The sequence below is a fragment of the Magnolia sinica genome, chromosome 5, assembly GCF_029962835.1.
Source record: "Magnolia sinica isolate HGM2019 chromosome 5, MsV1, whole genome shotgun sequence".
NCBI classification, from domain to species: Eukaryota; Viridiplantae; Streptophyta; class Magnoliopsida; order Magnoliales; family Magnoliaceae; genus Magnolia; species Magnolia sinica.
This window is the reverse complement of record NC_080577.1, coordinates 79,552,362-79,567,620: the sequence shown is the minus strand read 5'-3', so window position 1 is coordinate 79,567,620 and position 15,259 is coordinate 79,552,362. Positions and strand designations below refer to the sequence as shown.

Genomic DNA, 15,259 nt, shown 5'->3' with positions numbered 1-15,259 from the left:
ATTTGATTTAGACATTTGTAGGGCCCCCTTAGGGTGGGCCATAGCACCTAGTTTTGGGATAATTTCCTTTTTAATTAACTCATACATTTAATTTAATCCAAGTGTATGTTGTTGTCCAGAATTCTCTGGATAGTTTCTGGTTGATTTTGGACCAGGTTTTGGGACTGTTTGGGGGACCTTACTTACCCATCAAATATACTTTTCTGAAAGGTAGGGATCTCATCTTGAAGTCCCCCAAATTTCAGCCCCATCTGACCTTGATTGAGGTCCCAAAGGTGTGGCCAAAGTGAGGTGGACAGTAAATTTTCTAGATTGTTCCAGCAACATGTTAGTTTGAAAATCCTTGATTATTAAATAACTTTTGCATTGGTAGGCCACTTCTATGGACCCCAACCTGTGGTATACATATGAGGGGATGTAAAAACTATTTTTCCCCAATTTTTTTGGAGGCCCTCAGTCCACACCATTGGAAGCTCAAATCAGGGCCAGCCTAAATTCTGCATTAACCAAATTTTTAGGCAAGCAGTTTTCTTTTAATTCGAATAAATACTTTCCTAATTCAATAAAATCTGAAATTTTGCCAGGGGGTGGCCCACCTATCAAATTTTGGGGCCAACGGACCCCTGAGCGACCTTCAGCGAGGGCTGGACCGGCTCACCAGGCTGGACGCCCAAGGCTGGGATGTCCAACATGGGCTGGCTGTCCACCCTTCAAGCGGCCCACCTTAATGTATGATTTTATCCACGCCACCCCTCCATGTTGTGGCCCACATGGGCGTGGCCTACCTCCCAGTGGGACGTCCATATGTGGGGCCCACTTTGATGTCGTTTAGGGGGCAGCCGTCCTGGCCCCCATGACCGTCCAAGTTAAGATGCCTAGCCCATTGGGCTGCTGCTGGATGTCCAGTCCAGCAGCTGCCCACTTGATGTATGTGTTTCATGATCACTACTTTCATCTGGTGGGACCCATTGTACCATGTGTGGGTCACCAGGAAATAAATAAATACATACATTAAATTATTGTTGGATTTCCAGCAAGCCCAGATAGTGGATGGGCTGGAATTTCAGCAACAGGCCCAAAATGGCTAACCATAAATGCATGTTTTGGGGTAGCATGGCCCACCAGATTTTGGGATATTTGTAACATCTCGAAAAAATCCATACAAAGACTCGAGTACCACCTCAGGCAAAAATCACTAAGGACCAAACACTTTAGAAATTAGACGAGAATTAACTAAGTGCTAAACTAGATTATCTGTGAAATTAGCTCTAACCACTTTAAATACCAACCGCAAGACCCAAAACTAGCAGAATTGCTAACGCTACATTACCTAGAAACCTAGGATCAATCTCTAAACCCAGTCACTCTTGGGAGCACATTGAAACTCTGTATAGGACTTGGACCGCGCGTCAAAAGTCCGATAACCGTGAAACTATACAATTATGACCACCTTACTGGGCTTGACAACTATCCCTGAAATCAAATCCAAATAGTATCCAGAAGCGCACAAGTTGAGCCTGGAGAAAAGTGTGTGAGAAACGCGAATATTTTTAAAAAAGGGACTCAAACTTAAGTGAATTGGGCCATTCACTTGCGGGTCAAATTTAAGGTTCCAGACCGTCAGATTCTGACCCAACTACACCTTCGGATCAGGAAAATTTTCCAACACATGTCAGTGTATTTGTGGCCCTGATCGAGTCACGATGACTATTGAACTGAAACTGGTTCACCGCGATCGATCCGTAAATCCGATCGGACCGAAAGCTTAACCTGACCTAGATCCAATGTCAGGAAACTTTCTCCCGACCGTATGCAAGAAATGGGCCTCCGGATAAGCTCCATTGGACCGAAAAAACTACCCTTTGGCTATATCGTAAGTATACCATAGCCCTGGGGCCATTGAGATCAGTTCTGGGCCTATATAAGACCCTTTACCCACCCCTCTCTCATTCCATACGAATTTCTAAACCCTAGGAGAGAAGAGAGAAAAGAGGAGGAAAAGGTGAGGAGAAGTGAGAGAGAGTGAGGGATAGTTGCAAGGATTCATCCCTACCGCTCCACGTGCCGAATCATCTTACCCGTATCACTATTCCAACGATTTCGACTCTGTTCTTGGGTAAGAAATGCTAACCCTAATCTATTTGAAGAAATCCTAACCATAATCTATTTTAGGGATCCAAATAAGGTGAATGGTGAAATAGCTAACCTATTTCGTGATTTAGGTTACCGTTGTGCTGTAGACAAAGGCGTAGCGTTTAAACTGAGTTCATTACGAGTTTATCGACGGAAGGTGCGGACTATAAATGTTTAGGTTATGGTTTTCAAGGCTTTCAATGTCAGTTAATGATTTATGACTGACTTGATTGCTATCACATATGCTAGATTCAATGTTTTCCATATATTACATATATACGTAAACTAGGTTGATTTAAATGCATTCTGTGTTTGTTGAAATGTCTGAATGATTATGGAATTATGATTTGTGCTTGTTATGATTGATGGTTGGGAATACATGATTGTTGTTCATGTGACAACTCCTGTGTGGAAGGATTTGCTATAATATGTGTTTTAACTAATTTATTACATGTATGTAATATGTGTAGCTGAGTGTTTGATAAACTGCCTGAATGAGAAAATGCTTGTTGTAATGCATTTAATGAGGGTGTTGAGATAGGATTCTCAATCCCCTTATCTATAGTTATAGATTCCTTTATGTAACCTATCTTACTACTATGTGACTTATGGATGAAATGCCTATGTATAATAATATGTGTAGCATGTGTTTTATTGAAATGCCCAAATAAGATTTATATTTAGATTTGGTTGTCACATACTGTCTTTGACTATCACATGTGAATGTTATTGGAGTGTGATTAGGCCTACGATGTAGTCCAGGCGATCGGCAATGGTTTACGATTAGTGGTTGAACTGTTTTCACCACGTTGGACACGTTCGATGAATCTGAGTCGTACGTTGTTTGTCGACAGTGGTTAGGCCATGCGGAGTGCTTATGCGCTCCATGTCAATTAATTCAACATACGTTCGTACTAGTCGAGCTTGTCAAGTAACCTGATTGGCCCAATGTATTTTCACCATGTATGGACGCTAATGCTTGAATCTAAGGTACCAAACTTACCAGTGAAATGCCCGTTTAACCTTGGTACCTCGATCCACTAAGACTCATGAGCCGGTCATGGTGGTATGGGACATCGTGGTCGAGCTGTCGGCCTACGTTGGGGCGACAAGCCTCCCCGTAGTGACCAATGAGCAACCTAAACTCGTGAGCCGAATACGGTGGTATGGGACACTATATTCGAGCTATCGGCCTACGATAAGGTGATGAGCCTTTCCCGTAGTGACCTCGAGTATAAATTAAGGCATACGCTGATGGTGACGAGCCTCTTCGTAGTGACCTGAACTTGCCTGTCCATAACTTTTCAAATCAGGGGTGACATTGTCCTATAACTTTCCTATCGTATGTGAATAACTAGGATTGACGACCCTAGATGGATCATCGTTTGGGTCAAATGATGTAAAGGGGAGGTACCTTAGCTTCCCAAACCTGCTGTATGAATAAGTCTAATTAAGAACTTGGCTAATCACGTACATGCACCGTATTTGCATGTGCCTTTGGCGTTGGAGTCAAGCACAGAGGAAGGGGTACATGCCGCGATTGTGAGATGATGTCGCAGAGGGAGTGCAAGCAATGGCATGCATCATTATAACATATCATCCTTGCATTAACCAGAGTACCTAAGAATGCTTGTTGTATTGCTTTATCATTACTACTTTATTGAATTGATAATATGTTAACCTTTGCCTTATAGGTCCACTGAGTTGATCACTCACTCCCACTCTGGGACGGTTTTTTAAAACACCAACTAGACTCTATTATAGTTTCAGGTAAGGATGAGGCTTACGAGATGGAGCCTATCTTCTATGATGGCGAATAGGAGTTCTCCTATTTACAACTCTCGGGCGGGTTTATGTAGACCTGGAGTTGCGTCACCGGGGCTACAAGGATATGAATTTGAAGACATTACACTTTATCATTTTGTATATTTTGGAACCAAACATATAATTATTTAACCTGGTATCATGTTCATACTCTGGGGACTTACAACCACTTATATGTTTTATATACTTATCACAGTCTTCCGCTTGCGTAATTTAACTGTCTCTGGAGTATGATATACTGTTTTGGTATAATCTCACTCATGTTTAATGCACTAATATGGATAACATTTAATCATCATTATCTATGTTGCATAAGTGATGCGTTAGAACTTGGTTGTTGAGCTTGTGCTTGACCCCCAATTTTCAGGGCGTTACAAGTTGGTATCAGAGCATGATTTGGATTAAACTGGAACTGGGTTATGGTAATATGATGCACACTGATGTACTTTGACTTAGGAGGGTGTGATGAAATGTAGAAATAGTCATAGGATGCCTAGTTTCTCCAATCGAAGAAAGTGACCGAAATTGACCGTTGAAACCGGGCCCGTAGGCCTCGGTGATCATGTGAGATGGTCTCAAATCCTTTCCCAGACCGTCAATCAATAAGTTTAGATGAGGATTTGGTGCATTTTGCACTCAAAGAACCTGAAAGGTACGAATATACTTGTGATGGGACCTAAAAACGCTTCAAACGGACTCGGGAGCCCAAACGATACAAATTGAAGGGATCCGAGGTGGGTCCCGCGCACATCCGGTGTCCCAGGGGGATAGCATCGCTGGTTTGGGGAGGCATCCCCTCACTGTCTAGTGACTGGGGATGGCATCCCCGATTTTGGACAGCGGGCCTGTCGGGCCGCGCCGGGCCGGTCGGGCGGGTGAGTGTAAATGGTTGTAGGGCCCACAAAATCGTGTGGGACCCCTTATATTACCCCTTTATGCTTCATTTCCCTCATTCTCACCCCTCCAAGCTTTCTAAATCTCTCAAAACCTCATCTTTCTCCCTCAAATCCCCCTCCATTTTACCATCTTCTTCATTTTCTTCACCATCTAATCTCTTTCCCTCATCCTCCTCAAAACCCTATCTTCTATTATTTCCATTTTCCCTATTTCTCACTCATTTAGGCACAAAGTTCATAGCTTTGTGTCTCATCTTTCAAAAAAACCTCCAAATCCACCTTCGGTATAAGGTTATTTGGTTTCCATGGCTCTTTTTGAGCTTGTGGCTGCCATTTTCTCTATCCACAATTTTTCCCTTATGCGAAAGAAGAGAGCTCCAATGGATGAAGCTGGGCCTAGCCGCCCAACCCGTCCAAGGAAGAGATCGGGCGCAGAGCCAAGTACGAGCGTCGCACAAGAGCTGAGGACGAAGCAGGAGCTCGATCCCCAGGTTCCCATTAAGAGAGCTCTACAACCTAACATTGCACATGGTAGATTTCAGAGGCATAGGGTTCTCTTCAAAGCGCATATGGACGAGAAGCTATTTGGGCTTTATCTGCTGATGGACCACCTGTCGAACGCCAGATGGGGGCCCGTATTCGAAGGCAAGTCACGTGTGACTGTGGACACTGTCCTTGCCTTCTACGCCCATATACAGGACACATCGCTGGAGCTTCTACAGTTCAAGATTCCTGTGGCAAGACGGGAAGCAGTAGTCGATGTCGGTTTGATAGCTCGAGTCATAGGGATATAGCGTGGTGAGGTGTATGCTGATGAGAAGTATTTCAAGAGTGTGTGAAAGAGATCACCACACGTGATACCTTTGTGGCCGCTTGGTCCACTAGAACCGTGGCAACTACCTCTCGGTGATCAAGATGACTACTAATTTTCACCTACTCCACCATATATTCACATACAATGTGTATCCCAGGTGGAGCAACCGCACTGAGTGCACGAGCTTGATAGTAGACTTCTTGTATCGTGTTGGGCAGGGAGACAACTTATGCCTACCTACCTTCATCCTACGTGAGATAGTCCTGACCGCCCGTTCTACTAAGACAGCTACTACACTTCCCTTTGGCCGACTCATATGCAAGCTTGCTCGTGAGTTCGGTTACAGACTTGGCCCCGATGAGTTGGTGTCGATTCACTTTATAAATGACACCACACTCACCAACATGAAGATTGGGCCGCAACCGCAACATAGTGGGTCTGAGGACGAGGAAGGCAGTGAAGAAGATGAGGGGAGTGGAGAGGAAGGGAGTGAGGAAGAGGAAAGTGATGGAGAAGAGGAAGAAAATGAGATAGAGGAAGGGGACGAGCAGGAAGAGGAGGAAGAAGAGGCCCAAGACACTGATGAGGGCTCTCCTCCTACTGTACATGTGAGCCATCCTGATCGGGCTGCTTTCGAAGCCCGCTTAACTCAACTTGAGGAGGCCCAAGTTGCCTTGCGACGAGAAGTCAAAGAGACCCGGGCTGAGGTAAGGCAAGAGCTTGAAGAGAACAAGGCCTTCATGAAGTGAAAATTTAGCAAGGTGTCTCGCACCTTGAAGGCTATCCTGTGTTGTCTACAGAACAAGTGTGCACCTCCACCATCGCCAGATTCTGACGACTAGTCTTATGTTGTAGTCGTCCTTGAGTCTTCTTTGCTTTCTTGTTTTATGTGTTATAGCTTTAATAGGCTTAGTAATAGGGTAGGTTGATGGTGTGCTTGTTGTTTAAGGCTTTGATTAGACTAGCTCACATGCGTTCCCTGTCATGATTCATGTAAAGTTATATCTCCTGTATTATGACAAATTTTATTAAATGGAATGCATACAACTCCTTTTGTTATGGAATGTGTAGAATGCTTGAAGAATTGTGTGTTGTATGCTAAATCTCACTCAAATTGCACCCTATGTTGTATATAGGAAATGCTAGCTAAGAACACGAGGAGTATGGCACGTCTCACGCTTGGCGACTCGAGTGATGAGGCACCTCCCCTTAGCGATAGCCATATGGACCACAGTTTGGGCCCGGATCACGAGACTATGCCGGATTCTCAGCCAGCCACTGGCCCCATTAATGGGCTGACACCTGTTGCACCACTTGTGGCACCACCGGTTCCTGAGCAGAACCGCGCGTCTACCTTAAGTCGCACGTGCCTCAGTCAGCTCCTCCTCCTGATAAGTTAGAGCAAATGATGCTCTTGATGCAGCAGCAGCAACAGCAGCAACAACAGTTTTTGTCCACCATCACAGGGGCCCTCGCCCAGAGCATGGGTGTGGTTCCACCTGCACCACTTGTGCACCCTGCTGGAAACGTGGGTGCTAGCGGCCTATTTGAGCGATTCCAGCGCTTTCGACCTCCTACTTTTATGGGTACTCACAAACCCGAGGAGGTTGAGTATTGGCTCGACTACATCTCTAAGATGCTAAAGCTGCTGCACTGCACTGAGGCAGAGTAGGTGGAGTTGGTCACCTACATGTTTGAGAAGGAGGGTAGCCTCTGGTGGGATAGCATCCTTCGGACTATTGTTGTTGGCTACGTATGGACGTGGGCAACTTTTGAGACCCGCTTCCATGAAAAGTACTTTCCCCTCATGTATCATAATGAGAAGGAGAGTGAATTTCTTTGCCTCTATCAGGGAGGGATCACAGTGGCAGAGTACGAGAACAGGTTTACGGAGCTAGCCAGATATGCTCCCTTGATATTGGCAGACCAGCCGATGAGAATGCGGTGATTTTCTGAGGGTCTGCGACCCGATATACGCTCAAAGATGTGTTGCGCTAGCATATCCAACTATGCTGAGCTAGTGGGCATGTCTTTGCGAGCAAAGCAGCATGGAAAAAATTATCCAGCACTCATGTGCCTATGGTTCCTAAGCTGCGACCAGATTTGCCGAGTAGGCCGTTCCTTGGCAAGAGGCCCTATGCAAACTCGCCTCCCAGACTTGCGGCTCCACCAGCCCCGATGAGGCGATCAGACTTATGGTGTACATACTATAAGAGGTCGGGCCATTCAGATACTGATTGCTTTGCCAAGATGAGGGATATTGGCTTCTCTTCGCCTCAGAGGACCAACCGTCAGATGCCACCAACCATCTCAGCCCCACCTCTACGGTCAGCACCAACACATCCATATTTTCGGCCGCCTGCACCTCGTTTTAGGCCGCCTCAACGGCCTATGGCACCTCAGCCCAACCATTCTCAGCAGGCGCGAGTACATGCACTTGCAGTTGAAGTGCCTGAGTCAACATCTACAGTCCCTTTGGCTTTCGAGCTCATTACCCACAAACAAGGTACACCAGTCACTACCAAAAAAAGGGGCAAAAGATACAAACCACGTTAGGTTTTTGCTACGGATATAAACCGTAGCTACAGTTACTACGGTTTTAATCCGTAGCAAAAAAGTTGACACACCATAAATAATTAATGGTGTTATAAGGGGCTATATGGGGCCTAATATATATATATATATATATATATATATATATATATATATATATATATATATATATATATATATATATATATATATATATATATTATCTAAGCCATCCATCTATTTGGAAATATTACGTTAGATCATGAAATAAAAAATAAGCTAAATCTAAGGCTCAAGTGGACCACACGGTAGGAAAAATGGAGATTAAATCACATTTGCTTCCCATGGTGTGGTCCACTTGGGCCTGCAATCTACCTTAATTTTGGGATCATAAACTAAAATAATTTAATAAAATTAATGGTCAGAATGGATAAATCAAATACATCATGGTGGGCCCCACGGAGCCCCTGTCAGGACCGTCCACGATCCGTCTCACGAAACGTCGCCCAATTTTGGGTGCACGCTCGAAACAGAGCCACGCCCAAAATGGGTTATCTCTCTCTCTCTCTCTCTCTCTCTCTCTCTCTCTCTCTCTCTCTCTCTCTCTCTCTCCCTCCCTATCTCTGCTCCATCTCTCTCATTCTCCTCCCTCTCTCTCCAATGCATCTCTGCCGTCTCTTCTATCTCTCTTCTATCTCTGATCCATCTCCTCCATCTCTCTCATTCTCCTCCATCTCTCTCCCTCTCCCTCTAATAGCGCATGCATCTCCCTCTCCCTCAAACAGCCCACGCATCTCCCTCTCCCTAGGGTTTTGGTGAACCCCTTACCTAGGGTTTTCTCATTCTAGCTCACGGCTAGAAGGAGGGGCAACCACTCTAGTTTATTCCTCAGCTGGGAGGTAGCAACAATGGTAATGGCAGAATGCTACCTTTAAGGCCGTTGATTCGAAAGCGAAAGGTTGATATATTTGGGGGTTTTTAAATTTGGTGGTTTTTTTGGATTTAGGGGTTTTTTAATTTAGGGGTTTTCAAATTTGGAGGTTTTTGGATTTAGGGGTTTCCAAATTTGGGGGTTTTCAGATTGATATTCGGAGCGGAGATGGGCTACAACGAATGGGTTACCGTTTTGAGTTTGTTCTTTTCAATGGTGGATATTTATTTGTTCTTATTTTTGCCTTTACTTTGAATTTCCTCATTTTATGTTGTTTTCTTTTCCGATCTGTGCTTTTAAGCCGTAGATCCGAATCTAGATATGTCAAGACTTATATATCTGGCTCAAAAGCTTCTTAGAAGCGTTGGATCTAGCTATATCGATTTCATTCCATTGGATTTATTTTTTTAATGTTTTCCGGATCTATAATTGTCTTTGTTTCTCTGATTTATAGCTTTCTGTGCTTCACAGATCAGATCTGATTTATGTTGCATGTATTAGCTCTAGTTTGTTCATTTAGCTTAGCAAATCTTTTGAATTGATGGTTTTGTGTTTGTTATTATGGCACTATCGAGATTTAGCTTACAGATCTACACTTACAACAGAGTGTTGGCAACACACCTGCAATACACATTTCATATATGTACAATAATCCAGATCGTCCACAAATCATAGACCCCATTGTGGTTGGACATTATACATTTGATGAACAGATTAAGGCTATACTCCATTCATGGTGGGGTCCTTCCAGTATGGATTGATTTACATGATTCTGTGTATACTTTCTATGGCAAACTCATTTCGTAGTCCACCCCTGTCTGAATATGATTTGTAGAGGTGGTGTTTTGTTCTTTATTTTCTATTGTATACTTCCGAATCTTTCTCATCCTTTCTTTCCTTCTGGATTATGTGGATTTTTTCCTCAACAAATAGATTCATTGCTTCATTGCATTCTTGTTACTGCATTGTAGCCTGTCAATGTGTTTTATATGCTTTCTTCTTTATTCTGTTGGAATATGAAGCCCTTTTTGTGCAAGTATCATGGGCAATTTGAATGATTTGAATGAAATCACACATTCATTCATGTCATCTAATAACCTGTTAGAGAATGCAGAGTTGATAGGCTTCAGTCACAAATTGCTTGTTATCTCACTGGATCATGCAATACACTTGTCGCATTCATCGATTACTTAATGCTTCCCTCTTATTTCTCATATTAAGGTTAGGATGAGGCAGATTCCACATCCTCCTATTTATTCTTCTATTTCCTTCTTATCCTAAGTTTTCTTAGTCCTATGAAAAATGTTAGAATTGTTGGTTATTTATTATTTAATTGTTAGCCAAATATTAATAATTCAGTACCATATTCATGTAGCCATCCTCGATTACTTGGGATAGTCAGTACCATATTTGTGCACCAAATATGTTTGATTTGCTGAGATATTTCTCATGAACCCAAATATTCTTGGTTGTTGTGCAACACTATAACTCGTTTTTATAATTTGATTTGCTGAGATTTCATCTCTGTCGAGCTCCGTCAATGTGCATGAGAAGGGTAATTTGATTTTGCATATGACATACGAGGAGGAAGCGCAGAATGCGGTGGCGGAGCGCGGCCTCGCACCTTCGGTAGCAGTGAAACGGAGATTGGAAGTTGCAGTAAGATTCTGATTTTGGATGTATGTATTTATCTAGTTTGATTTTGGAAAGGAGAATTATATAATACTCAGGCTCGTACGATGCTTGATACACAGGCATTCAGAATCTAATAGATTGTGCATCCCATTGTCTCCAAGTCACAATCTCAATATCAAATTGGTTGAATAATCCTAACCTTTGATTCATGGACACCTTTTTGTGGAAATAGGATAGTTGGTTTAGTTTTTTTATTTATTTTTAAACCTTGTAATCAATGTCCTCCAATTCAAAAGTTAGATGATCTGACGAGCTTAATTTTTTATTCACGATACATCTATACTAGGTTCTATAATTTGGACAGTTTAATTTGAGCAGTTGTATGCCTTGTGTGCAATTTCTTAAGTAATTTGTAAGCGCATGAGTATCATCCATTACACTTTGCCAGAGTATGAAAGATTTGCTCTTTGGGAAGATGATATCATAACTCTGTTATGTTCTGTTCTTTTCTGGTTTTTTAATCTTATAGGATTCTATTTTTTTCCCTATCCTTTTTTCTGTTTTGGATTTGGATATTAATTGAACTTTAAAAATGGTTCTTATTTAAGAGATACTATTTTAGGCTTCTATTTCAGTTTCCACAAGAGGTTCGTGGTGTCAATATACTTTTTTTCCATTAGATGTTGGATTTTGATTATTTTTTCTCCTTTTGTAAATGGCATGTTTTGATGAATGCATTGAATAGGGTTAATTTTATTTTGTGTTTGAAGTTTGTGAATTCCTGTGTGGGGCTTAAGTGGTCCCACCTATGATTGAGTTGGACCATTTGGAATTTTATAGAATCGGAGTTAATTGGTACTCTTGCAGTGTGTCACGGTTGATTTGCAAGTGCTCAAAATTTTTATCATGTGGCAAAGGCATACATTAACTCAAAATTTTAATACTCTTGATCTCTGAGCATGGAAATTCATTAAACTCATACTACTGGCTAGTTCCATTTCACTGTCCTTTTGGTTGACTCAATATTCTTGTTAGGTTATCTAACAAGTTGGGTGTAGAGGTGCATGTTAGTTTACCAAGCTCATCACCTTTCACCCTATTATGTAGTGGCTTTCCTTTGATTTGGGATTTAATTGTGCAGATATGAGATATGGTTGCAATAGCAAAGATAATGAATGCAACATTGGTCCTTCCTTCTCTTGATCACAAGTCCTTTTCGATAGATCCGAGGTATGAACTCTTGCCTACAACTACCATGAGAATCTTTCACTGGTTTTGGTAGACTAGAAAACTAAAAAAATGGGGCTTAATGTAGTTTCAATAGAATCTTGTAGTGATTTTAAGGACCCTTTTGATTGGAAGTGCTTCATAGAAGTCTTGAAAGATGATGTTGAGATAGTGGAGTTCCTCTCACATTTAAGTGTAAAAATGCTACATATTGCATATGGCTATGATATTCTAGTTTGGGGATATTTGGATTATAGTCCATCTACAGTAGGAGACCCATCAAATGGATAATTTGGATGGGAACTGAGACCTGATTAAACTAGGTGATTTGTGAGACTTTTTTCTATTTGGTGTATATGGATTGTTTGATCTGATAACAAAGAGTGGCCCATATCTTGAAGGCAAAATTTTCCACCAAAAGCATCTCACTATTGTATTTTGAGGTTATTTTTTCACTGTATCCATATTCTCCTAACATTCTTCACTATTGTATTTAGAGAAGATAAATTTCTTATATGCTTCTCTCTAACTTTGAGATTGATGGTTACAGGGTAGTGTAGAATGTGGTTATCCCATTTGACAGTTGTAGATGCAGCCATTACGAACTTTATGCAATCCTTTGTACTGCTACATATATCTTCATTATTTAAGTAAGCTCTAATCCAGTCATGTGTATAACTGCATGATGATGGAGCCATGGATCACTTCTAATATCCAGCCATCACTTCTGTTGATTTTTTTCATTGCAGTTTTCATTGATATCTACGAGCATGGTTTGGACTGCAGTTTGTCTGTCAAAGCTTGAGTTCTGAGGTTGCGGTGGAATGAAATGTCAGGTAATTCTATTTATCTTCTAGAATGTATGTGTACTTTGAATTGAGGATTGATAGGGATGTAGAGGATAGGCTCTTATACCCTTGTAACCATGGAAATCTAATTTAACAGGTTTCTTTTGGGAAAAATTTCCATTCATTTTTTGGGAAATGGTGGAAAAGGAAATCGATTTCCACACCTATTTTTGCTTTTGTAATCACAGGAAAACATCACATCTATGGAAATTGATTTCATTTCCACTGTTTTCTAGAGTTCTCCACCAATCCAAACTGTTGGAAGGAATAGAAAAAGCAGCATGGAAAAAGGTAAAACCGCTCCCCTCAGTGAAATCTTCCTTGATGTCTTTCTTGTCAACATTTATATACCCATTGCGGCACTAGTCAAGGGGTCCTTGGCTGGCACATGCACTGTTTCTCTTTCCTCATGCAAACTGTTTATGTTGCCCTGCAGGGTGGTGATGTCAAAATGGCAGATGACACAACGTCAAAGACCAAAAAGAAGGCGGTAATTTTCTTGACTATGTGGCTTTGATACTTTTTTCAGCTCTATATTACAAAACCTGACAGCCATGTACTAAATTGATAGAGCCTAAAACACTTGCAACGCTTAGTGCCTAGACTTCTAGATCAAAAACCCTATTTGTTGGCAACCTATCCTATTATGTCGAAAGAGCTTATGTGTAAATATCATTTAATACCAGAGAACTACTCTTGTGATAAGATTTTAATTTCTCAATGTGTATGGGAAATAAGATGGCTACATCTGATAAAATGAGATAATTTGATTCCTTTGTTCACCTGCAAAGAGGAATTCTTCAAAGGTGCTAGTGAAGTTGTTGATGTCCGATTTGCATCAAATGAAGAAGGTGACTTCAAGGGATTCGACCATGTTGAGGTTTGCCACTGAGGCAACAGCTCACAAGGTAAGTTTTTTTTTTTTTTTTTGAGTTACCCATGTTATGTCAACACGATATTGTTGGTAGCATCGGTTGGATTTACTGTTGCAGAGTTGTCTTGTTATTTAATCATATCTAAGTTTCTGGTGTCCGGCTGCCAACTAAATTGTTATTCAAATTGCTTTGGATTTCATGGTTATCCACAACCGCCTTGCTGCTTTTGCTACATCACTCATGTTAAGGGCCATGTGTGCAGAAATTGATATGGTTTTCTTGGTGCATGCATATACAGACGCCTGATTTTTTGTTGTTCCTTCACATGGGTAAGGTTCCTTGTTTGTTTAATTTTTTTTTTGTTCCTTCACATGGGTAAGGTTCCTTGTTTGTTTGGTTTTTTTTTTTATTTTGTCTTCGCAGGGCCAAGTTTCCCTATTGTTTGATTAGAGTACCCATTAACAAGAGACAGAGCAAAGTATATATCAGTGCGCCTCATGGTTTGGGTTCCAGGATCAATCTTATAAACACCAATGATACCATACATATGATCTCCAGGATTAGGATCAATCTTATAATCCTTCAACCTGAGGATTAGGTCTTCAGTTTATATTAGTCCGCCTCATGGTTTGGGTTCCAGGCATTGATCTGATAGGCCCTGCTGCGTATGGTCCATGCCTCCAAAATCTCCCTGTTAAGACAATCCCATTTGTTTAAACATTGTCTTACAAATAGGTGGTTAAGAAAAATGCAATCACAGTCAAGGTTAACAAGTAAAATGTCAAAGATTGAATGACTGGGCTATTCAGGTGGCGGTCCATCGACAATAGTGATCATCAAATCAATGGTCTAGATCGCCAAAGCTGCTTGTACAAAACAGAAGAAGGTCCTGCACACATCTCACTTAACCATTGCCAAGATTCCATTGACTTGATGTTCCAAAAGGGTAAAAGCAGAGTTATTTCCATTTTTGTTTTTAGGTTCAGTCACTTTCTCGGGTTGTAATAGGGAAGATAGCACGAGGAGTTGTGTTCATTTGACACATGGACAGTCGAAATTCCACTACGGCATGAGTGTGTGGGGGTGTGTGTGCGTGTGTAAAAAAAAAGTAGCACACACAAAATGTCTATCCTATTAAGTACTTGACCTGAACCAACTTGTTGTTTTATACCTCTTTAGTATATTTGTTTATTCCTGGTGAGATTTGTCTGTTGATACTAGTACTCTTTTTAGCATTCAATTGATGCATGCTTGTGCCACATGTACAATGTTTGTGTGCATGCATATAGGTTGATATATTCTGCTAGCATCTAGAAACTAACTATTGGATTGAAGAACATTTTCCCCCACTAAAGATCTGTACCATTTTTGACAGATATCACAATGATATTGATGTTCATGTCTTATTGCAAAGTATCAATGAAGGTTTCTTACAACCGGCGATCTGTGTGTGTCGGTTTGTGCAGGGGCCATACTATTGTGGTGCCAGAGTTGACAAGGCATTTGGATGATCCTGCATTTGGACGATCTCTGCTCCTATTAAA

At 41.5% G+C, this 15,259-nt stretch overlaps 1 long non-coding RNA gene across 3 annotated transcripts; it reads left to right on the top strand.

Moving 5' to 3' along the window:
• The first annotated feature begins 8,885 nt into the window (after window positions 1–8,885).
• Window positions 8,886–13,568, top strand: LOC131246181 (uncharacterized). Of its 3 annotated transcripts, XR_009171227.1 has the most exons (7): window positions 8,886–9,110; window positions 10,646–10,789; window positions 11,907–11,995; window positions 12,543–12,642; window positions 12,742–12,828; window positions 12,938–13,131; window positions 13,277–13,568. It is a non-coding gene; the product is annotated as an uncharacterized LOC131246181 (long non-coding RNA). The 3 variants fall into 3 exon arrangements; XR_009171228.1 differs by lacking the exon at window positions 12,543–12,642 and having other exon boundaries at window positions 12,779–12,828; window positions 13,277–13,565; XR_009171225.1 differs by lacking the exons at window positions 12,543–12,642; window positions 12,742–12,828; window positions 12,938–13,131; window positions 13,277–13,568 and adding an exon at window positions 12,100–12,495 and having other exon boundaries at window positions 8,887–9,110.
• The last annotated feature ends 1,691 nt before the right edge of the window (window positions 13,569–15,259 follow it).